At 40.7% G+C, this 23,158-nt stretch overlaps 1 protein-coding gene across 1 annotated transcript in view; it reads left to right on the forward strand.

The window, feature by feature from the left end:
- The window catches only part of TBX15 (T-box transcription factor 15), a 124,584-nt gene that overhangs the window by 34,341 nt on the left and 67,085 nt on the right, over nucleotides 1-23,158 (forward strand). The gene's annotated exons all lie outside the window — the stretch shown is intronic.

Consider the following 23,158-nt stretch of genomic DNA (forward strand, 5'->3'; position numbering starts at 1 on the left):
GGCAAGATATTGTAAAATGTGGGCTGGAACCATGGGGATTTTGTTACTTTGTGGGGAGGGTGGGCTGTGGTGATATGTGAGTATACTGTGGGAGCAGAGTGAAGCCCTAGACTGTGCTCCCTATGGTGGAGCTGGGACTAGGGTGAGAAAAGGTATACTACACTAATCAAGATAGATAATATTACTTTAGTGCAGTATTGACAATATCAAAGTTAAGGTGAAAAAACCCATAGTGAGCTAAATATCAAAATATTGGAGTGATATTTGAGCCTGAAGCAAAAGGAAAAGTGAGGAGTACTGAACTTGTCTGTATTAGTCCACTAAGGCTGCCATAACAGAATACCATGGACTGGGTGGCTGAAATAACAGATACTTACGTCTCACGGTTCTGGAAGCTGAGAAATACCAGATCAAGGTCCAGCAGGGTTGGTTTCTAGTGAGAGCCCTTTTCTTGGCTTACAGATGGATGCCTTCTCACTGTGTATTCACATGGTGGTGGGTAGGGGGAAGAGAGAGAGCTCTAGTGTCTCTTTTTATAAGGGCACTAATCCTATTATGAGAGCCCCATCCTCATGACCTCATCTAGCCCTAATTACATCCCAAAGACCTCATTTCTAAATATTATCACATTAGATTAGAGCTTTAACATATGAGTTTTGGCAGGAATAGAAACATGCATTTTATATTAGATTATAATATATAGACATATAGAATCATACAATTATAATAGATAGTTTATATATTTATATAACATATATTTTAAATATATATAATATAATTATATAATAAGAGCTTTAACATGAATTTTGGCAGGAATATAAACATGCAGTTTATATTAGATTATAATATATATAATTATATAATTATAATATAGTTTATATATTTATATAATATATTATAAATATAATAACATATAGTTTATATATTTTATATATAATATAAATTATATTATAAATATAGCTATATAATTATAATATATAGAATATAATATATAATCATATTAAAGATAGTGGTATGAATCACTATTTTTAATATTTTGATATTTTTCATCACTAATTGTTGTATTAATTTTAAAAATATTGCATTAAAATATCATTTATCTGGATTACTGAATTTTTTGGTACATCCTTAAAATTTTCATTCCTGGCCCTGCCTTAAGGAAACCACTACTCCTGGATCTGGGGTGGGGCACTGGGTCAAGGTATCACCCTGAGCTAAAGGGTCAAGGTCTGACCACTCATTGGATTGTCCAATGCTGACCAAATTCTTCATTTCCTTTCTCTTCCTTATTTATTGTCAAATGTATGGTTACATTTTCAACACTTGATTATTTTTATTTCATAAAAAGTGGAAAGTGAAGTTGCTCAGTTGTGTCCAACTCTTTGCGCCCTCATGGACTGTAGCCTACCAGGCTCCTCTGTCCATGGGATTTCCCAGGCAAGAGTACTGGAGTGGGTTGCTATTTCCTTCTCCAGGGCATCTTCCTGATCCAGGGATTGAACCCAGGCCTTCCGCATTGCAGGCACACACTTTACCCTCCGAGCTACCAGGGAAGCCCCTTGTTTGCATTTCATCCAACACTGATAATTAGTTAAATATAATATTCCATAATCAAGTCTAATTTCCTGAATTTCTCCTATGAATGAAGGTAGGTAGGAACCAGAGAACCCATTCTGAATCTTCAGTTTTGTTATCAAACTCGTGGTGACTTCTGTAATTTCAGCGTGTCAGCAGATTTAATCTAATTTTAAAGATTACAAATGTCTGTTCAGCTCTCTGATATTATGGTGACTTTTTGAAATTTTAAAAATATTTTCTTAAACATTTTAAAACTTCTGATTTTGACATAATACTAAATTTACAGAAAAGTTATAGGAACTTCTATCTACATTTTACTCAGTTTCACCTATTGATTATATTTTGTTTCATTTGCTTTTATGTGTGTATACATGCACATACATACACACACATATATAATTGCTTTCTGAACCATTTATGAGTAAATTAGAGACCTCATCCATTGATGACATCTGCTGTATAACCAAGTCTATATTTAATTTTCATTATTTGTTCTAATCTTCATCACAGACATTCTTTTTTGCTGATTCAAGATCGAATCCAAGATCATGCATTGCATTTGATTATTCAATTCCTTTCATCTCCTTTAATCTGCAGTATAGTTCCTTAGCCTTTCTTTACCTTTTCCGACGTTTTTTGAAATGCACAAGCCAGTTATTTTGTGTTATCTGATGTTTCCTCAGGTTTAGATTCAGGTTATACACTTTTGGGGCAGAAACACCACAGAACTGCTTTGTCCTCAGTACACCGTATCAAAGCGCATGATGTTGATTTCTCCCAATTTTGGTGATACTACCTTTTTTTTTGTTGTTGTTTGCTAAGAAGACACCACCTAGCTGCTTTCCTCTCCAGTCTTTTTGTGTCCAGTATTATAAGATATAATTGATACGTGACATTATGTGAGTTTAAGATACACAATCTGTTGATTTTGATATGTGTATTTATGTGAAAGAGTAACCACAATAAGGTAATTAACACATCTGTCTTGGTGATGTTTACATTGATCACTTGGTTAAGGTAGTATCAACCAATTCTTTCCACTGTAAAGTTAATTTGTTTCACTTAGAATTCAATAAATTATTTATGGAGAAATATTTTGAGACTATTTATCCAAAATCACTGCAGATGGTGATTGCAGCCATGAAATTAAAAGATGCTTACTCCTTGGAAGAAAAGTTATGACCAACCTAGATATTAAAAAGCAGAGATATTACTTTGCCAACAAAGGTCCATCTAGTCAAGGCTGTGGTTTTTCCAGTGGTCATGTATGGATGTGAGAGTTGGACTGTAAAGAAAGCTGAGTGCCGAAGAATTGATGCTTTTGAACTGTGGTGTTGGAGAAGACTCTTGAGAGTCCCTTGGACTGCAAGGAGATCCAACCAGTCCATTCTAAAGGAGCTCAGTCCTTGGTGTTCTTTGGAAGGACTGATGCTAAAGCTGAAACTCCAGTACTTTGGCCACCTCACGTGAAGCGTTGACTCATTGGAAAAGACTCTGATGCTGGGGAGGGATTGGGGGCAGGAGGAGAAGGGGACGACAGAGGATGAGATGGCTGGATGGCATCACCGACTCGATGGACATGAGTTTGGGTGAATTCCGGGAGTTGGTGATGGACAGGGAGGCCTGGCGTGCTGCAATTCATGGGGTCGCAAAGAGTTGGACACTACTGAGTGACTGAACTGAACTGAACTGATCTTGCTGCTACTGCTGCTGCTAAGTCGCTTCAGTCGTGTCCGACTCTGTGCGACCCCATTGATGGCAGCCCACCAGGACACTGGGGTGGGTTGCCATTTCCTTCTCCAATGCGTGAAAGTGAAAAGTGAAAGTGAAGTCACTCAGTCGTGTCCGACTCTTTATTCCTAATCTAACTTTGACCGACTTGTTTTAGCATCCATTGATGATTTTGTTCCATTTTTATTTCATTCAAAATATTAAAAGTTTGTATTGATATTTCTTCCGTTACCTGTGTGTTATTTATTAGTGTGTTGCTTAATTTCCAAGTATTTGGGGGATTTTCTAGCTATCATTCTGTTATTAATTTCTAATTTAATTACATTGTGGCATGAAAGCAGACATTGTATGATTTTCATTCTTTTAAACTCATAAGCTTTGTGTTATGGCCCAGGATATGGTCTGTCTTGGCAAATGTTCCATGTGAGCTTGAGAAAAATGAGTGTTCTGCTGCTGTTAGATGAAGTGGTCTATAGATGTCAATTATATCCAGTTGATTGATGGATATAATACAGTGTTGTTGGATTCAACTGTGTCCTTACTGATTTTTCAACCTCTGAATCTGTTTCTGATGGAGTGATACTGAAGTCTCCAACCGTAATAGTAGATTTATCTGTTTCTCCTTGTAGTTCTGTCAATTTTTGCCTCAGGTGGTTTGATGCTCTGTTGTTAGGCACATATACATGAAAGATTGTTATGTCTTCTTGGAATATTGACCTGTGCTATGTAATCACCTTCAGTATTCCTGATAATTTTCCTTGCCCTGAAATCTGCTGTGTTTGAAATTAATATAGACTTCTGCTTTCTTTCGATCGGTATTAGCGTGGTATGTTTTTCTCTACCTACTTGCTTTTAATCTATGTGTGTCTTTATCTTTTAAGTGGGTTTCTTATAGAGTTGGTTCTTGTTTTTTGATTCCCTCTAACAATCTTTACTGTGACAATCTTTAACTGATATTTAGAGCATTGATGTTTAAGTGATTTTTGATATAGTTGGATTAATATATACCAATTTATTGCTTTTCTATTTGTTACCTTGCTCTTTGTTCTTGTTTTTGTCTTGTACACTTTTTCTGCCTTTTGTGGTTGTTAAGTATGATTCCATTTCTCTCTTTTCTTAGAATATCAATTATACATCTTTTTAAATTTTTGCTTTTATTAGTGGTTGCCTCAGAGTTTGTAATATACATTTACAACTAATCCAAGTGTACTTTCAAATAATATTATACTACTTCCTGGGTAGAAAGTGATACTTTCTTTCTCTCTTTTTCTTTGGCTGTACCATGAGGCATTGTTATTTCCTTCTCCAGGGGATCTTCCCGACCCAGGAATCAAACCCATGTCTCCTACACTGGCAGGCAGCTTCTTTACCACTGAGCCACCTGGGAAGCCCTGTATATATGTGTGAGCATATATATATGTGTGGGCTTCCCTGCTAGCTCAGATGGTAAAGACTCTGCAATGTGGGAGACTTGGACTCAATCCCTGTGTTAGGAAGACCCCCTGGAGAAGGGAATGGCAATCCTCTCCGGTATTAAAGCCTGGAGAGTTCCATGGACAGAGGAGCCTGGTGAGCTACAGCCTATGGGGTGGCAAAGAGCTGAACATGACTGAATGACTAACATACACACACACACGTGTGTGTATATGTATGTATATATGCATGTGTGTGTTTGTGTGTATTTGAATATGGGCCTTCCCTGGTAGCTCAGCAGTGAAGAATCCACCTGCCCATGCAGGAGATGCAGATTCAATTCCGGGATCAGAAAGATCCCTTGGAAGAGGAAATGGCAACCCACTCCAGTATTCTTGCCTGGAAAATCCCTGGTCCATGGGATTGCAAAGTCAGATACAACTTAGCAATTGAGCATGCATGCATACATATATATGCATATATTCTTTTTCAGATTCTTTTCCCTTATAGGTTATTCCTTCCCATTGCTGAAACATTGCTGTCATTCGTTTCACTTATACATAAGCATATGTTTGTATGTCTGCATATATATGTATATGCACATAAGCATATGAAAATAAGCATATACACACAAGCATAAAGAAATACATAAACATGCATGATCAAATACATTGTTGTTATTATTACCTATTGTGAAAGTGAAAGTTGCTCAGTTCAGTTCAGTCGCTCAGTCGTGTCCGACTCTTTGCAACCCCATGAACTGCAGCACGCCAGGCCGCCCTGTCCATCACCATCTCCCGGAGTTCACCCAAACTCATGTCCATCGAGTCGGTGATGCCATCCAGCCATCTCATCCTCTGTCGTCCCCTTTTCCTCCTGCCCCCAATCCCTCCCAGCATCAGAGTCTTTTCCAATGAGTCAACTCTTCGCATGAGGTGGCCAAAGTACTGGAGTTTCAGCTTTAGCATCAGTCCTTCCAAAGAACACCCAGTACTGAGCTCCTTTAGAATGGACTGGTTGGATCTCCTTGCAGTCCAAGGGACTCTTAAGAGTCTTCTCTAACACCACAGTTCAAAAGCATCAATTCTTCAGCACTAAGCTTTCTTTACAGTCCAACTCTCACATCCATACATGACCACTGGAAAAACCACAGCCTTGACTAGACGGACCTTTGTTGGCAGAGTAATGTCTCTGCTTTTGAATATGCTATCTAGGTTGGTCATAACTCCCCTTCCAAGGAGTAAACATCTTTTAATTTCATGGCTGCAGTCACCATCTGCAGTGATTTTGGAGCCCAGAAGAATAAAGTCAGCCACTGTTTCCACTGTTTCCCCATCTATTTCCCATGAAGCGATGGGACCGGATGCCATGATCTTCGTTTTCTGAATGTTGAGCTTTAAGCCAACTTTTTCACTCTCCTCTTTCACTTTCATCAAGAGGCTTTTTAGTTCCTCTTCACTTTCTGCCATAAGGGTGGTGTCATCTGCATATCTGAGATTATTGATATTTCTCCCGGCAATCTTGATTCCAGCTTGTGTTTCTTCCAGCCCAGCATTTCTCATGATGTACTCTGCATGTAAGTTAAATAAGCAGGGTGACAATAAACAGCCTTGACGTACTCCTTTTCCTGTTTGGAACCAGTCTGTTGTTCCATGTCCAGTTCTAACTGTTGCTTCCTGACCTGCATATAGGTTTCTCAAGAGGCACGTCATATGGTCTGGTATTCCTATCTCTTTCAGAATTTTCCACAGTTTATTGTGATCCACACAGTCAGAGGCTTTGGCATAGTCAATAAAGCAGAAATAGATGTTTTTCTGGAACTCTCTGGCTTTTTCCATGATCCAGCAGATGTTGGCAATTTGATCTCTGGTTCCTCTGCCTTTTCTCAGTTATGTCCAACTCTTTGAGACCCCATAGACTATACAGTCCATGGAATTCTCCAGGCCAGAATACTGTAGTGGGTAGCTGTTCCTTTCTCCAGGGGATCTTCCCAACCGAGGGATCTAACCTAGGTCTCCTGCATTGCAGGTGGATTCTTTACCTTCTGAGCCATCAGGGAAGCCCAAGAAAACTGGAGTGGGTATCCTATCCCTTCTCCAGCAGATCTTCCTAACCCAGGAATTGAGTCAGGGTTTCCTGTATTGCAAATGAATTTTTTTACCAGCTCTGCTACCAGGGAAGCCCCAATAAAAAGGTGCATGGGATCTTAGTTTCCTGACCAGGGATCAAGCCTACATTCCCTACATTGGAAGCAGGAGTCTTAACCACTATACCGTTAGGGAAATCCCAATTACGTGTTAGATCAATTAATAAGAAAGATAGAACTTTTTGTTTTACCTTCACTTATTTATTCTTTTCTTTACGTAGATCCAAGTTTCTGACCTGTTTCATTTTTCTTCTTTATGAAGAATCATTTTCAACATTTCTTACAAGGCAGGTCTCTGGCAGCAAGTTCTCTCAATTTTTATCTGAGAAAGTTTTAATCTTTCCTTCATTTTTGAAGGATAATTTTGCAGGGTTCAGAATCTAGGTTGTTTGTTTGTTTTTCTCAACTGTTTAATTATTTCACTCCACTCTCCTCTTGCTTGTATCGTTTCTGAGAAAAGGTCAGCAGTAATTCCTATTTTTGTTTTTCTGTAGGTAATGTGTTTTCTCCCCTCTGGCTTCTTTCAAGAAGTTTTTCTCTTTATCTTTGATTTTTTAAGTTGGAATATATGTGTTCAGGTACAGTTTTTTTGTTTTTTTGTTTGTTTTTTAATTTATCTTATTTGGTGTTCTCTTAGCTTCCTGGACCTATAGTTTGGTGTCTGACATTAATTTAGGGGAAATTATCAGTTACTATTGCCTCAAATATTGCTTCCATTCCTGTTACTCTTACTTTTTTGGTATTCTCATTATGTTTATGTTATACCTTTTATAGTTGTCCTACAGTTCTTGGATATTCTGTCCTTTTTTTTTTTTCAGTCTTTATCTCTTTAAGTTTTCTTTTCGGAATTTGCTGTTATTATATCCTCAAGCTCAGAGATTCTTTCCTCAGCCTTTTCCAATCTACCAATGAGCCCATTACAACCACATATTAAAAAGCAGAGATTATATTTTGCCAACAAAAGGTCTGTCTAGTCAAGGCTATGGTTTTTCCAGTAGTATGTATGGATCTGAGAGTTGGACTGTAGAGAAAGCTGAGCGCCAAAGAATTGATGCTTTTGAACGGTGGTGTTGGAGAAGACTCTTCAGAGTCCCTTGGACTGCAAAGAGATCAAACCAGTCAACCCTAAAGGAAATCAGTCCTGAATATTCATTGGAAGGACTGATGCTGATGCTGAAACTCCAATAGTTTGGCCACCTGATGTGAAGAACTGACTGACTGGAAAAGACCCTGATGCTGGGAAAGATTGAAGGCAGGAGGAGAAGGGGATGACAGAGGATGAGATGATTGGATGGCATCACCAACTCAATGGACTTGAGTTTGAGCAAGCTTCAGGAGCTGGTGATGGACAGGGAAGCCTGGTGTGCTGCAGTGTGGGATCACAAAGAGTTGGACACGACTGAGCAACTGAACTGAACTGAACAACCATTTTCCATTTTGTTACAGTATTTTTAGTCGGTAGCGTTTCTTTTTGACTCTATCTTAGACTTTCATCTCTCTTCTTACATTATTCATTTATTATTGAATTGTCTCCTTTTTCCATTAGAGCCCTTAGCACAATAATCATAGTGGTTTTAAATTCCTAGCCTGATAATTCCAACATCCCTGAATCCAACATCTGACTCTCATTGTGCTGCTGTTCAGTCTGTTCAGACTGTAGTTTTTTGCCTTTTAGTTTGCCATAGGGGCTTCCATGGTGACTCAGTGGTAAAGAATCCATCTGTGGTCCAGGAGACACAGGAGATGCACGTTCAATCCCTTCGTCAGAAAGATCCCCAAAGGAGGGTCCAGTCTTCTCTCCTGGACAATCCCATAGACTGAGGGGACTGGCAAATACTGTCCAGTCCATTGGGTCACAAATAGTCGGACACAACTGAAGCAACTGAGTACAGCACCTGCCTTGTAATTTTTGGTTGGAATCTGGACACGTACTGTGTGAAAGGAATTGTAGTAAATAGGCTTTTAGTGGTGTGGTAGTAGGTGTGGAAGGGAGAAAAAGAATTAGTTCTTTAATTGGGGCACAGATGAGCCTGTGTCCTGGACTGTTAACTTCACCAGTGATTCTCAGTTTTCTCCTCCTTTTCCCTTGAGTGGGACAGAATGGATAGAGGGGTGCTGAATTTGGGTAATTTCCTTCATCCGGGTATGTTATGCTCTGGCAAATAGTTACTTCTTAGGGAAAGCCTTGTTGGGAAGAGAATGCACTGGTGTATTTCAGAATGGTTCCCTTTCCATGCTGGAAGTATGAGGGGATTTTTCTATGATAGTCACTAAAAAAGAGCTCCTGGAGGTAAAACTCACAAAAGTGTGGGATACCACCTATAACTGGCTCTCCATAGAGTTGTCTCCAGCAATTGGTCAATTACAGGTTAGATTTTCCTACCTTGGCACCAGTTCCTGCAGAGGTTTGTGCTCATGGGTTTCTGCTGTACTTAAGTTGTGATTCTCAGTATCACCACCACCCCCTCTTTGATTGGGAGAGTGGTTTTCCTTGTGGCCTCATTTCTCTGACATATCTAAGCAAATCTGTTGATTTTTCAGTTTGTTCAGGTTTTTACTTGTTGTTAAAGTGGAGTGATGACTTCAAGGTCTATTGGTAATGATATTTTTATCTCATCATTTCTTCTCTGTTTATTAGCTGACCGTTTACTCTAAGGTCTTTAGTTAATTTTCTTTGAATTTGCTTTGGTTCAACATTTCAAGCCTAGGTGTGACTCACACAGGTGCATTGATGTATAATTATTATTAATTTATTTATTTTTGGTAGCACTCAGTCTTCATTACTGCACTTGGGCTTTCTCTAGGTGCCGCGAGTCGGTACTCCTCTCCAGTGGGGTGCATGGGCTTTTCATTGCAGTGATTTCTCTTGTTGTGGAGCACAGTCCGGGCATGTGGGCTTCTGTAGCTGTGGCCATGGGCTTGCTTGTCCCACAGAATGTGGGATCTTCCTAGACCAGGGATTGAACTCATTTCCCCTGCATTGGCAGGTGGATTCTTAACCACTAGACCACTAGGGAAGCCCAATGTATAATTTTGATTTAGGTAATTGATTTATTTGAATTTATTTATTTGAAACTGCAATAAATCCACCAATTAACTTAATATGCTTTTGTCTAGTGATGGTTGATTGTTTGGTTAGTCTTTATAGAGTCTGTAGAGCATAAAACATGGTTCCTGATCTTAAGAAGTTTATATTCTTGTAGGGAAAAGAAGATGAGCATATACTAAGCCATAGCCAATGTCACACTGAAGTATATAAATCATCACTGTATTATATAGGTACAAAGAGTAAGGCTGTACCAATTCTGAGAAGGAAGTTATGGATGAGAATGAGAAGGCAGGCAAGATCCTATAGCTCATAGCAATTAGGAGAGGAAGTCTTTACAGACCTAGGATAAACTCTGTACATTTACCTTGCTTGGAAAGATGAACTGCTTTATATGTGAATTTTTACATGGGGCTTATAAATCTCAATGGGACACACATAGGGAACAGTGGGCTGCTGTCACTAAGCCTTGGGTCTCAATAAATCTCCTTACCCAAGCATTCACTGGAGCCTAGAATAAGGTTATAGAGTTGAAGCAGGAGACCACGAGCAAGTAATTCTCTCCTTTTTTTTTCTTTCCACTCCCTGCTTATCCTAGAGGTGGAAGCACTTTCTTTTTGTGAAATTGTTCTGTGAGCTGTGTTTCCAGACTCTTGCAGAAAGAATATTACCTATTGATAGCAGAAAAGCAAGACAGGATTTTTTTTTTTCCTGACTGAACAAATTTCTGTTTCCAGACTGTCTACCCTCTGGTTGTAAATGCTTTGGGGGCAGGGCCCTGCATTATATTTTATGGCATTCCCCATTCCCTGTGCCCCTGCATGAATTATCCATCTATTGACTGGTTTCTGAAAAACACTGACTGCTTTGGGATGTGTGTGATAGGAGACAGAATGATGAAATTTGTTGACTCTTGTAAATTTAAAGCTTGTGCTGTGTTAGCTTAAAACATTGTGACCCTGGAGTGGCTCTACATTCTCCATTGCAGAATAAAAATCACTATAGTAGTTCCAGACCTCACTTTTCAATATATATTTATGCATACATACACATATCTTTCCCTATTATATATATATATTTATATATGCACACATATCTATTTTTCATGGAGAAGAAAATGGCAATCCACTCCCATATTCTTGCCTGGGAAATCCCATAGACAGAGGAGCCTGGTGGGCTACAGTCCACATGGTCACAAAAGAGTCAGACATGACTGATTGACTAAACAACAACAAAAACAGTATATATTTTAACATATTCTTATGTATTTATCTACATATATATATATTAATGTAATCTTCCCTATTTAAAATGCAGGTGACCTTTTAAAAGAAAAGGGGCAATCCCACTGCTGGGCATATACACCGAGGAAACCAGAATTGAAAGAGACACATGTACCCCAATGTTCATTGCAGCACTGTTTATAATAGCCAGGACATGGAAGCAACCTAGATGTCCATCAGCAGATGAATGGATTAGAAAGCTGTGGTACATATACACATTGGAGTATTACTCAGCCATTAAAAAGAATACATTTGAATCAATTCTAATGAGGTGGATGAAACTGGAGCCTATTATACAGAGTGAAGTAAGCCAGAATGAAAAACACCAATACAGTATGCTAAGTTGCTTCAGTCGTGTCCGACTCTGTGCGACCCCATAGACGGCAGCCCACCAGGCTCTGCCGTCCCTGGGATTCTCCAAGCAAGAACACTGGAGTGGGTTGCCATCTCCTTCTCCAAAGCATGAAAGTGAAAAGTGAAAGTGAAGTCACTGAGTCATGTCCAACTCTCAGCGACCCCATGGACTGCAGCCTACCAGGCTCCTCCGTCCATGGGATTTTCCAGGCAAGAGTACCGGAGTGGGGTGCCATTGCCTTCTCCACCAATACAGTATACTAACGCATATATATGGAATTTAGAAAGATGGTAACGAGAACCCTGTATGTGAGACAGCAAAAGAGACACAGATGTATAGAACAGTCTTTTGGACTCTGTGGGAGAGGGTGAGGGTGGGATGATTTGGGAGAATGGCATTGAAACATGTATAATATCATATATGAAATGAATCACCAGTCCAGGTTCGATGCATGATACTGGATGCTTGGGGCTGGTGCACTGGCATGACCCAGAGGGATGGTATGGGGAGGGGAGGAGGGAGGGGGGTTCAGGATGGGGAACACGTGTATACCTGTGGCGGATTCATGTTGATGTATGACAAAACCAATACAATATTATAAAATAATTAACCTCCAATTAAAATAAATAAATTTGTATTAAAAGATAAATAAAAGCTAAAAAAATAAATAAATAAAAAGAAAATGTACTGCTACTCACAAATAACATTCAATTTAACTGCAGAAAAAGAAAAGTTTCTTTGAAATAAAAATAAAACCATGACCTAGATGACCTCCAGTGGTGGGCTGTAGGCTAACTTAGAGTAAGGGAGGCATTCCTGGCAACCCTAAAATGATACTATGTAGGTGATTCTATGTTTCCATGAAGGTGGCTTCTGGAAAGATGGCTCAGATTCTTCATACTCCCTTCATGGGCCTTACTCTTGAGGCTGATGAAGCCTGAAGCTTGGTATCTTATAATTTTTCCAACCAATGTGGTACTTAGAATTCTGCCTTCTTAATGGTATGGTTAGATCTTGTGGAACTTTAAGTTTGTGCTGAATAAGAACCTATTAAGTCATGCAGTGCTCCCAGCTAGGATGCCTGCATATATCAATTGTGGAAACCAACAGTTGGATTAAGGAAATCCCCCAACTTGAAATGAATATTGACTTGAGTTATTAAGCCCAGAAATATTTCCTGTCTTTGAGATTTGCTGGTAGGCCATGCTTGCCTTAAGTGAAAGGGTCAGATTTTCCCGTAAGCACTTGAGCTCTCTTGCTATTTTGGGTAACCACCTCTCCACACACACATGCTTCATCAGGAGTCGGAGCAGGGTGAGTCTTGTCGGCTATGTCCTGTGCCGCATTGGGATCTCTTTCTTGGCCAAGTTCAAGTGAACGCACTTGACGAATTTGCCTCCTTCTGTGATCATGTTGTAGGGCTTTTGATTACACGTTATTGTAGGTAATCCATCCCCATGTTAACAGGCATTCCTCCAAGTGAGGACAAGACCTGGCCCGTGGTAGATGACGACTCTCCCTTGGGATCTCCTGGGGACAGGCTGGTGCTTTTAGAACTGCACTGTGCCTTGATCTTAATTTATCTGTTGTATTCAATATCATCGGAAGCCAGAGAAAGGCCAAATACCTAACCTCCATTCCAGGGCTGTGCTATTGCACCCATTCCAAGCTCCCTTTGATCCTTGCTTTGACAAGTCAAGTAGGAGAACTCCTTAGCTTTCCTTGGTACCCCCAACTTCATCTGACTTTGAGAATTTGAGCCATTTAGTTTTCAAAATACAGATTGTTTTGATTGCTGGTTGGAGAAAAAAGAAAAAGCTTTGACAGTCTACTGGAAAGTAGCTGATGAGACTGATGCTTTTCCAAGCATCCATGTGAAGATTAATATTCCTCCCAGCCATCACCTGGATGTCATGAGATAAGATGATTCTTATAGTACATTGGGCTTTGTTTGGTCTTTCTGAGAACTTAGAAAGGCAGGCAAGGGCCACTACCTTGAGTTTACAGTATTCATGTTAAGTCCACTCCTGCTTCAAATGCAGACAACTGCTTGGCCTGGTTAATTTTAGAGTGTTTATTTAGAACAAATTCAGGTCTGCTGAAATAATATCTACCTTTGTAGGGGGCAAGAAAATCTTCACCAAAATTCATGAAAATTTTTCATTTAGGGAAGAGAATTGTTGACTTTCTTGACTGTAAAGGTTGACAAACTGCAAAAGAAAGAAACGGAAAGAAAGAAAGGAAGAAATAGAGAAAAGTGAAACAACCTGTGTGTAAAACATTAGTGCTGGGTTAAGAAGACATTGATTTCAGATAATTCCCATATGTGTAACATCATACATATTATAAGCACATGGCCTTTCTCATGTATCATCCATTCCCATCTGAAATCGTCTGGTGTGAACTGTGAAATAATGAAACTGAATTTTAAAATCTGTTTTATAATTAGAATCAGTGGCTTTGTTACAAAATCCAATTCTAAAGAGTATAATCTCAGCTGTCCACAGGCCAGAAACCAATTCCTTGTAATATGGAAAAAATGCTAGTACTGGGTCTAAATATTTTTTAAAAAATGAAATGCCCCCATTTTCTCCAGGCTTCTTTTGTGGCTACTTTCTCCGTCTCATACCGCTCAGAGGGCTGAGCTGAGGGTAGATCTAAATATGGGATGTACTGTTGCTTCAGGTGCTAAGAGCCTTTTCCTGATGGTTTCCTGCTCTTGATTTTCTGAGACAGCAGAATTTCAAGAAAAAGAAGCACTCGATGTCTGTCTTTTGTGGGCTTCAGTGCAGGTTCTTAGCCAAAGAAAAAGTCCTCGGCAGCTTGCTGGGAGCCCAAGAGTAGCTGTGTTTCTATTTGCTGAGCCTCCAAAGGGTAGTTCACTTGGGAAATTCAGCCATACTCACGTGGGTGCCCATTCTGGGCATTTGTGAGTGATTAAGCCTATGTTAGGTCAGACTTCCTAGGAGACAGAGGGATTAAACACCTTGAACTGATGGTTGGCTCCAGGGTTGTAAAAAGTCTTATAAAAAGAGTGGACCTAAGGCTGTTGCCTCTAAAGGCCCTGGGTGAGAGGGGAACTGCGCTTAAAATAATTGAGAGTCTTGGTTTCAATCTGTGAAGTTGTGTTTGGTTTTTGGTTTTGTTTGTTTGTTGTTGTTTTTAACCTTCTTTTTTTGGAAACTCACTGAAGTTCTTTTTTAAATTTTTGGCTGCACTGGGTCTTCATTGCTGCACATGAGCTTTCTCTAGTTGCGGCAAGTGGTAGCTACTGTTCATTGCAGCGTGCAGGCTTTTTGTTGCAGTGGCTTCTCTTATTGTGGAGCACGGGTTCTAGGGCTAGGGAGCTTCAGTAGTTGCAGGACACAGGTTCAGCAGTTGCAGCTCATGGACTCTAGCGTATGGGCTCAGTAGTTGTGATGCACAGGCTTAGTTGCCCCATGGCATGTGGGATCTTCCCAGGCCAGGGATCAAGCCAGTGTCCCCTACATTGCAAGGTGAATTCTTAACCACTGGACCACCAGGGAAGCCATGTTTTTGTTTTGTTTTGAATGCATAGATAATTTTAGGCACAGAAAATTCTTTAAAAAATTATACTCCTTGTTTAGACCTGTATCATCTTCCCAGCCCACATTCCCAGCAACTGATGGCACTGCTGGACAGTCACATTCAGATTTCTAACACTGGTGGGGACCAGCCCCTCTCACACTTGCAGCAGGAGGGGTGGCACAGGGGAGAGAGAAAACTTCATAGGGGCTGTAGGTCTGGGGAAGCAGCAAGGCCCATGTTGAGACAGGGGGCGCTGATGTCAGGCCATGACCTTTGGAGTGTGTGATACAGACTGGCAGGGGTGGGAGCAGGAAGCAATTTTGGCTGAGGTCAGTGGTGACCTTCAGGTTTCAGCACACGGGATCAGGGACAGTGGGGTGTTGCAACCGAGGCCATGAGGTTGAGCAGAAAATGGCACCTGCGGTTGCAGCAGGTGAACTGTAATGACTGCCAAGGAGAGCTCAAAAGCCATTTGGAGACCCTGCCAGCCAGAAGGCGAGGCCTGAGGCCTGGGATTCCACAGATCTCCTGCTCCAGGCTCAGGGCCAAGGACTGTTGTTATTGTTACCCCAAAACTCCTCCAGTCGCCCTTCTCCAGCCGGGAGAAGTAGTAGGAGGAACAGGCTACTTCTATTCTTTAACTGAGAGACATGCTGCTTCTTATTCTGGGGAATTTCATGTTAGCAGTTGCCTGCATGTGAAACTCCACAGAACTCAGTGTGGAACTCTGCTAAGAACCTTAGGATACCAAGCCAACTGGGGACAGTATCTCCTACTGTCCCCAGGGAGGTGAACTTCTTCCTAATTATTTGATAATCTTCTGACAGCTGCAGTTTGAATGTTTCTAGTCTCCAGGAAGAGCTTCCCAGGTGGTGCAGTGGTAAAGAACCTGCCTGCCAATGCAGGAGATGCAAGAGACTGGGGTTCGATTCTTGGGTTGGGAAGATCCTCTGGAATAGGAAATGGCAACCCACTCCAATATTCTTGCCTGGAAAATTCCATGGGAAAAGGAGCCTGGCAGGCTACAGTCTGTGGGTCACAAAGAGTTGGACACAACTGAGCATGCATGCATGAGTCTCTGGGAAAGGAGAATCTTTGCTGTCAAGTAAATTTATTCCAAACTATGTGTTTTATGACAAACTGATAAAGTTTATGTCCAGTTGTTTTCCTGAAATATTCTGCTCTTATTGAATATAGCTGGAGGGCATCCGAATGAATGAGTCTAGCTGTTCTTAAAAGTTTACACTTGTTGCAGTATGAAAATTGCTCCTGTGTGCTGCTTTTTGGTGGCATAAATGACAATACCTATTCAGAATGCCACAGTGACATGCCCAGCTCCCCTGTCTTCACTGCCTCATTTGGCAAAGAACCAGATTTAGAGTGCCGATGTTGAGACTGACTCTCCTGCTCCTCCAAGTGAGAAACACGCAGCACACTGTGCTTTCAAACCAGCACGCTCTGAGAAACCGGGGCTGTCTCTTTCTTATTTGTTTTTTGGAAATGGTATTTGAGTTCTACCTGGTGTTTTGATTAAAGCTTACCTTCTGTAGAATGGTAAGGGGTAGCCCCGTAATTATCAAGGCATAAATATCAGATTCATTAGGAAAAAAAGTAACAGAACAGTAACAGCAAAGCCACATCAGTGGTCATGCAGCTTAGACCAGTGTCCCTTACAGAGGATTTTTTCTGGAGGGCCTCAGTTCTGCCCTGTATTTGGAATTTGTTCTGAGGGGAAGGTGGTCTTATGTTTTTTACAGCTATTGGCAGATACCTCAGTGGTCCAGTGTGGTGCTCATTTAAACTATCTTTGTGGCCCCAAATGAGACCACACTGTGAGGGCTTCTGCCCCAAGGATACATGAAGAGAGAGGTTCTCTTTTTTTAACTTTTCATTTTATATTGGCTTATAGCTGATTTACAATGTGATAGTTTCAGGTGGACAGCAAAGGGACTCAGCCATACATATACACGTATGCATTCTCCCCCCAATTCCCCTCCCATCCACGCTGCCACATAACATTTAATAGAGTTCCCTGTGCTATACAATAGGTCCTTGTCGATTATCTATTTTAAATATAGCAGTCCTTTTTACACCCCTGGCTCTTGGCTCTGCATTAGCTGGCTTCATTCTGGGTCCTTTGTCCCCTCAGTCCCCTCGTGTTCCGTCCCAGTGGAGAAACAGTGAGCCTCAGGCTTCACATTAGCAGGGGAATCTCTCCTCCACAGCCACACATGCCCAGTCCCCAGGACTGTGTCACTGTTTCTGTGGAGGGGTATTTTCTGCTTCTGTTCCATAAAAGCAGCCCTTTACAAATCTGGAATCATGACACTTCTTTCTTCTCCCTCCCTATTCACTCCTCCCAGCTGTGCCTTGTAGCCAGAAAGTACTAAATCAAAAGTAAAGTATTTGTTGTGTATTATGGAAAGGGATGGTTCTTCAAGCTAGATATTAAGATATTATCTCCTATCTTTAAATTTTAAATGCAGATGTATTTCAAGGGCCACAGAATGGACTACTTGATATTAGGACAGTTTTAGATAAATCTGGGTTTGATGATGGCTACAACTATGGGACATAGAAGAAAAATGATAATCAAGAATCAAGCATTCTTCATTAGGGATTTCCTTGAGGAGGTTAAAGGAAGCTGCAGACATTGCTGAGTCCTGCCACAGCAAAGAAATGAGACAGGCTTTCAGGCAAGAGCTATTCTGAGGCTCAGAGAGAAAAGATACAGGAATGCCTTGAGGTTGCTTAGAGATTCTGTGAACCTCATTGAGAGGTCTGGAGACAGCTTGAGTCTTGGATCACAATTTCAAAGCATTTGTGTTTTCTTTCCATCTGCTCACAGTTCTCTGGGTTCTGGTGATCTGGACCACCTCAAGACACTGTGTTGACTGAGAGGCAGAAAAACTAGCAGCTGCTTCTGTTACCCTCAGACTGGAAGGCCTGGGCTAAGGGCCTTGCTGTCAGATCCCTGCCAAGGCCTTTGGCTTTCTTGAATGACTTGATCACACACTGATGTTTCAAGGCTGGGTGCTCCCCAGCTGGAGCCCTGAAAATGCTTGCGTGGCATCCCCAGAGAAGGAAACAAACTTGAAAGAAACTCCCATAAAGTAAATCACCAGGACCGGATGGTTTTCATCCAAGAGTTGGGGAAGGAAATGAAGTGTGAAATAGCACAGATACTGATGAAGACATTAGTTCTCCATTAAAACCACAACTGTGTCAGAGCAGAGGAAGTTTGCTAACATGATGACCTTATTGCAGGAGGAGAGAGATTAGTGGCCTATCTGCTGCCTCTGGAAAACCTGGTCCATGTGGAAAGAATGACACGAAATATGCACAAGGACACAATAGCCTTTATTCCCTTAAAGTAGGGAAGAGGAACAGCATTGTAATTCATGCATGGCAGCATTTCAGTGGAGGCCTTGGAAAGAGTATGATAGCGAATATGTAATAACCTGTGGGCTGCTAATCTCCTGCTCCCATGCCGTTGGCAGACATCACTAATTGATTTGGCACTCTTCTCTCTAAGCTTGAATCAGGTTTTATACTCCTCAATTTTGTGATCTTCACTGCCACCATCAAATGACCAGAGTTGACGTATATGTTGAAATGCATTTATCTTCTTTGTCTAAGAGGATGTATTTTTATCATGGACCACATGAACTCATCGTTAAATTGTAAATAAATAATGACAGAAGAAAGTCTTTCACAGGTAGTTCAGGAGCAGACAAGAGACATGTTACATTATTTCTTCCAAAGACTAAGTTAGCAGAACATCTAACTCTAGGGATAAACAGCTTTATCCTGGATTCAGGAACTGAATGTTATCCCAATCCAAACCATGCAAGGGCTTTCTGGTGGGGAGGAAAGTCAGCCCCTCTGAACAGTCAGTAGCACGTCCAGAAGGTCCTTTTAAGAAATGAGAATCATGTCAGCCTCCTTCATTAGGCATTTCCTTGTGGAGGTTAAAGAAAGTTGTAGACATTGAGTTCTGCCACAACAGTAACTCTGTGGGCAAAAAAAAGTGAGACAGACTTCCAGGGAGGAGCTACTCTGAAGCTTGGAGAGAACAGAGATAGGAATGTTGGACCCTGGAGAAACTGAGTAACTTTTTGAAAAACCTCAGGTTTCATTAGGACTGGCCTTCATTTCATAAAATGGGAGCAGCCTGACTCTGCTGCAGGTATGGGAATTCCATGGGCCTAATGCACAAAATGTTTTGCCTTTGGACTGGACAAAACTTCTGTCACTGGTAATGATTAAAGCTGTTTGGTTATAATAGCTTTCCTACAGCCTCATTGCCTCCATGTAAAGGGATATGTGATAGAGCAGACCTCCTGGAATGGACTGTAAATGATCATTTAGAGAAGGAATCTGCCTGCTTCACTAGAGGGTAGGCTGTTTTTCTTGATCAATGAAAAGGTGCTACACACTTTGTTTAACAGAGAATCTATAGTAAAATGTACTTATCATGGGAGACACCCTAACTGTACTGTGATTTCTTGCTGATAAATCAGGATCTTGTCATATCATAGGGCTGTCACTTGGGAGATGAGCAGGTGCTTGGGTTCGAGAGGACAGGGCAGCAAGGATATGATGGGGTCCCTGGTCATCAGATCTGGGTGCCATTAATAAGTTGCCACTCCATCACTAGGTACTCTGTGACTTTGGTCACCTCTAGAGGAATCATGGGTCATGGAATGAGATGCTGGGGAGGTCATTGTGTCTAGATCTTTGCCTTACAGGAGCTAGGGATAATCATCTTACTGTATAGCACAGAGAACTCTACTCAGTGATCTGTGGTGACCTAAGTGTTAGTCACTCAACTGTGTCCAATTTTTCGACCCCATGGATTGTAGCTGACCAGGCTCCTCTGTCTATGGGATTCTCCAGGCAAGAATACTGGAGTGGATTGCCATTCCCTTCTCCAGGTGACCTAAATGGAAAGGAAATCCGAAAAGGGGATATATGTATATATATAGCTGATTCTCTTTGCTATACAGTAGAAACTAACACAACATTATAAAGCAAGTATATGCCAATAAATTTTTTTAAATATTTAAATTAAAAAGTAAAAATAAAGATCATAGTTGCTCAGAGTACCTTAAGGGTGCAGTGTAGGGGAGGTGTAGATGAATGAGAGGAGGGAATCCAGGTCATGTCACCACTCTGCTTCTGAGCCTCAGTTTCCTATCTTTAACAGGCCCTATAAGATTTAGCATGCTGTTGAGAGCACAGGGAGCCATGCTGATTACTTACACTTCCAAGTCATTTGTAGTTTACAAAGTGCTTTCATCTGCATTATTTTACCCTGCTGATGGCTCCCTGAATTGGGTAAGTGGTAAGATTCCTAATCCACTTTCCACAGTTATTTCAACTGAGATTCAGCAGGGTTAAATGGCTTCCTCAAGGTCATATCAAGGTAAAAAACGGGGCAGGCTCCTAATTTCTGATTCCGAATCCAGGGTTCCTTTCACCCTACAATGATGGCTTATGGAGAGTTGATTCTATGTATCATTCACTTTAATGACAGCAGAGTGTTCAGCGTCACAGCCTGGTAAAAATAGACTGTGAGGACAAGGAGGTTCTCGGTAGCAAACAAACTGAGCTCACCAAAATGTTCTCGCGGGCAGACTCGGTTGCTGTGGCCTTTAGGAAAGCCTTGGCAGTCCTGCCGAGGGCAGCGTCACCTCCTCACCACGTCCAGCTTTCTCTGAGAAGCTGCCTCTTGGCTCCGAGGCCAGATGCAGACACTGCCCTAGAGGACACAGGCAGGGCTGGGGGGTGGGGAGGGGGGCAGGATTTCTTCTGAGGTGTGGGGTTCGTGGACTGAGCACACATCCCTGATGTTGGGACTGGACCATGTGTCCCACAACAGCGAGCTGGCTGGGTTTTGGGACACAGAGGGAGAAATAGCCTGGGGAGCCTGGGGTTCCTGTGCCCCTGAGGTTTTTCTGAGGGGCAGAGGGGAGGACACTGAGAGAGTATGGAAGAGTAAAAGTAGCCAGGCCAAAGGAAAAGCCCCATTTTCATTCACGTAAAGATAATTTATAATCACCCTACTTTTCAACGTGATGTAATTTGGATTATAGTAAAAAAAAAAAATCACACATGCATGCCATTGTTCAGTTACTAAGTCGTGTTCAGCTCTTTTGTGAGCCCATGGACTTTCTGTAGCCCTCTAGGCTCCTCTGTCCATGGAGTTTTCCAGGCAAGAATACTGGAATGTGTTGCCATTTCCTCCTTCAGGGGATCTTCCTGACCCAGAGATGGAACCCAGCTCTCCTGCATTGCAAGCAGGTTCTTTACTACTGAGCCATCAGGGAAGCCCTCACTTGCATGTATATGTGGCTGAAGTAAAGATAAATGGGAACTAAGGGATCATACTGAGAACATTGAGGTGGTCTCATAAGACCATTTAACACTCCTAGACAACACAACCGCTTTGTAAGGGAGACGAAGAATATGTATATAAAAGTATATATATGTATTTCTATTAGGATGCAGTGCTAGTATTCTGTGTAATAGTCTTTTGAATATTTCTTCCTTTGGAAATGTCCAGCTAAGGGGAAATGCTTTACATTACAGCAGAAGAGAGCTTGGAAAGTAGACAGTTATCCACTTGAAGAAATCCTATTAAATCAGTGGTCCTTGTCCTTTTAAAGTCAATAGATTCCTTTGATAATTCCATGAATGCCATTTATCCTCTTCCTAGAAAAATGCAAGCTCCTACAAATTTAGCTTACAATTTTTGGTCATCTATGAAACTCCAAAGCCCATTCATTGATTTTAGGTAAATGACCTCTCAATTTAAAAAATTAGAAATTTATCCCTAATTTCAGAAATGTTGTCATAATGGTTTTTAACACTTTTTACTCTTCCTATTGATGCTATTTTGTTAAATAAGAAACAATGCTGAAAGATTTTGTGGGAGTTTTTATACATTTAAAAATATCTCAGGCTTCTATTTTTGTTTTAACATTTTCATAATTTTTTTTTAATAATTGAAGCCATATAAGAAAGTATGGGAGGTGGAAATTGTGTCTTGTTTAAACTATTTTGCTAATTTTTAGGCTAGAGTTTATCCTATATTTAATTAAAACCAATATTTCTCTTAAAAATAAAATAAAAATTTAGAAATTAAGATTTTATGGGATAATTTTTTCTTTACAAAAAATGCAGTACATGCAATTGAGATGATTAAAATGTAGATATATAGCCAAGTCACATAAAATATTCTGATTTCTCTGAAATTCCCTACCCCATGTCATTGTATTTTACATATGTAGTCATTGCACATTCACGTATAATTTTATTTCAGTCTTTTATTGGTTTATTTTAAAGATGTGATATAGTGTGTATTCCATTGTAATTTATATCTGATAATGTGCAATATTTGGTATAATAAGGAAAATCTGCCTTCACTGTAAATCAATTTTGATTACATGTAGAATATGGCATATAAAATAATACTTTAATACCTACAACAGCCCACATGCCATCAATAAGATCTCATCCTTCAGACTTGTGAATTCTTAGAAAAAATTACTTCCACATGTTCCTAAAACTCCTTAAGGTTTTTGACTGGTTGGTGGTCTGTTGATTCTAAATATCTGACCTGTCAAAATGCCATCTTTAAACTTCAGTGATGCATAGAGGCTTGGAATTAGCCAGGGCTGAATTTATTACAGAACAAAGGGAGGTGATGATTAACACACCCATCTGAGCAGTAGGGGGGAAAAATAATCCTTGAATGGATTAGATGCCATGATCCTAAAACCACATTCTCTGAGTGTTGGGCCCTTGCCCAGAAATGGGAAGAGGCCAAACTTTGATGCCTTTTAAATGACAGGGTATCTCCAAGGGACTCTGCTCAGGGACACAGGGGCAGAGAGTTGAGGGTCAGTTGGGAAAAAAGGCCTTTCTCTCTCCTGTGGTCTAGCAGAGTTGAGGACCTAGACCCACAGTCTGTGCAGTGACTGTCAAAACTGACAGCCCAACCTATTAGTGTTATATAATTATCAGTCTGCTTGCCTGGTGGAGATTATATT

The sequence above is a fragment of the Budorcas taxicolor genome, chromosome 3, assembly GCF_023091745.1.
Source record: "Budorcas taxicolor isolate Tak-1 chromosome 3, Takin1.1, whole genome shotgun sequence".
Classification (NCBI taxonomy): domain Eukaryota; kingdom Metazoa; phylum Chordata; class Mammalia; order Artiodactyla; family Bovidae; genus Budorcas; species Budorcas taxicolor.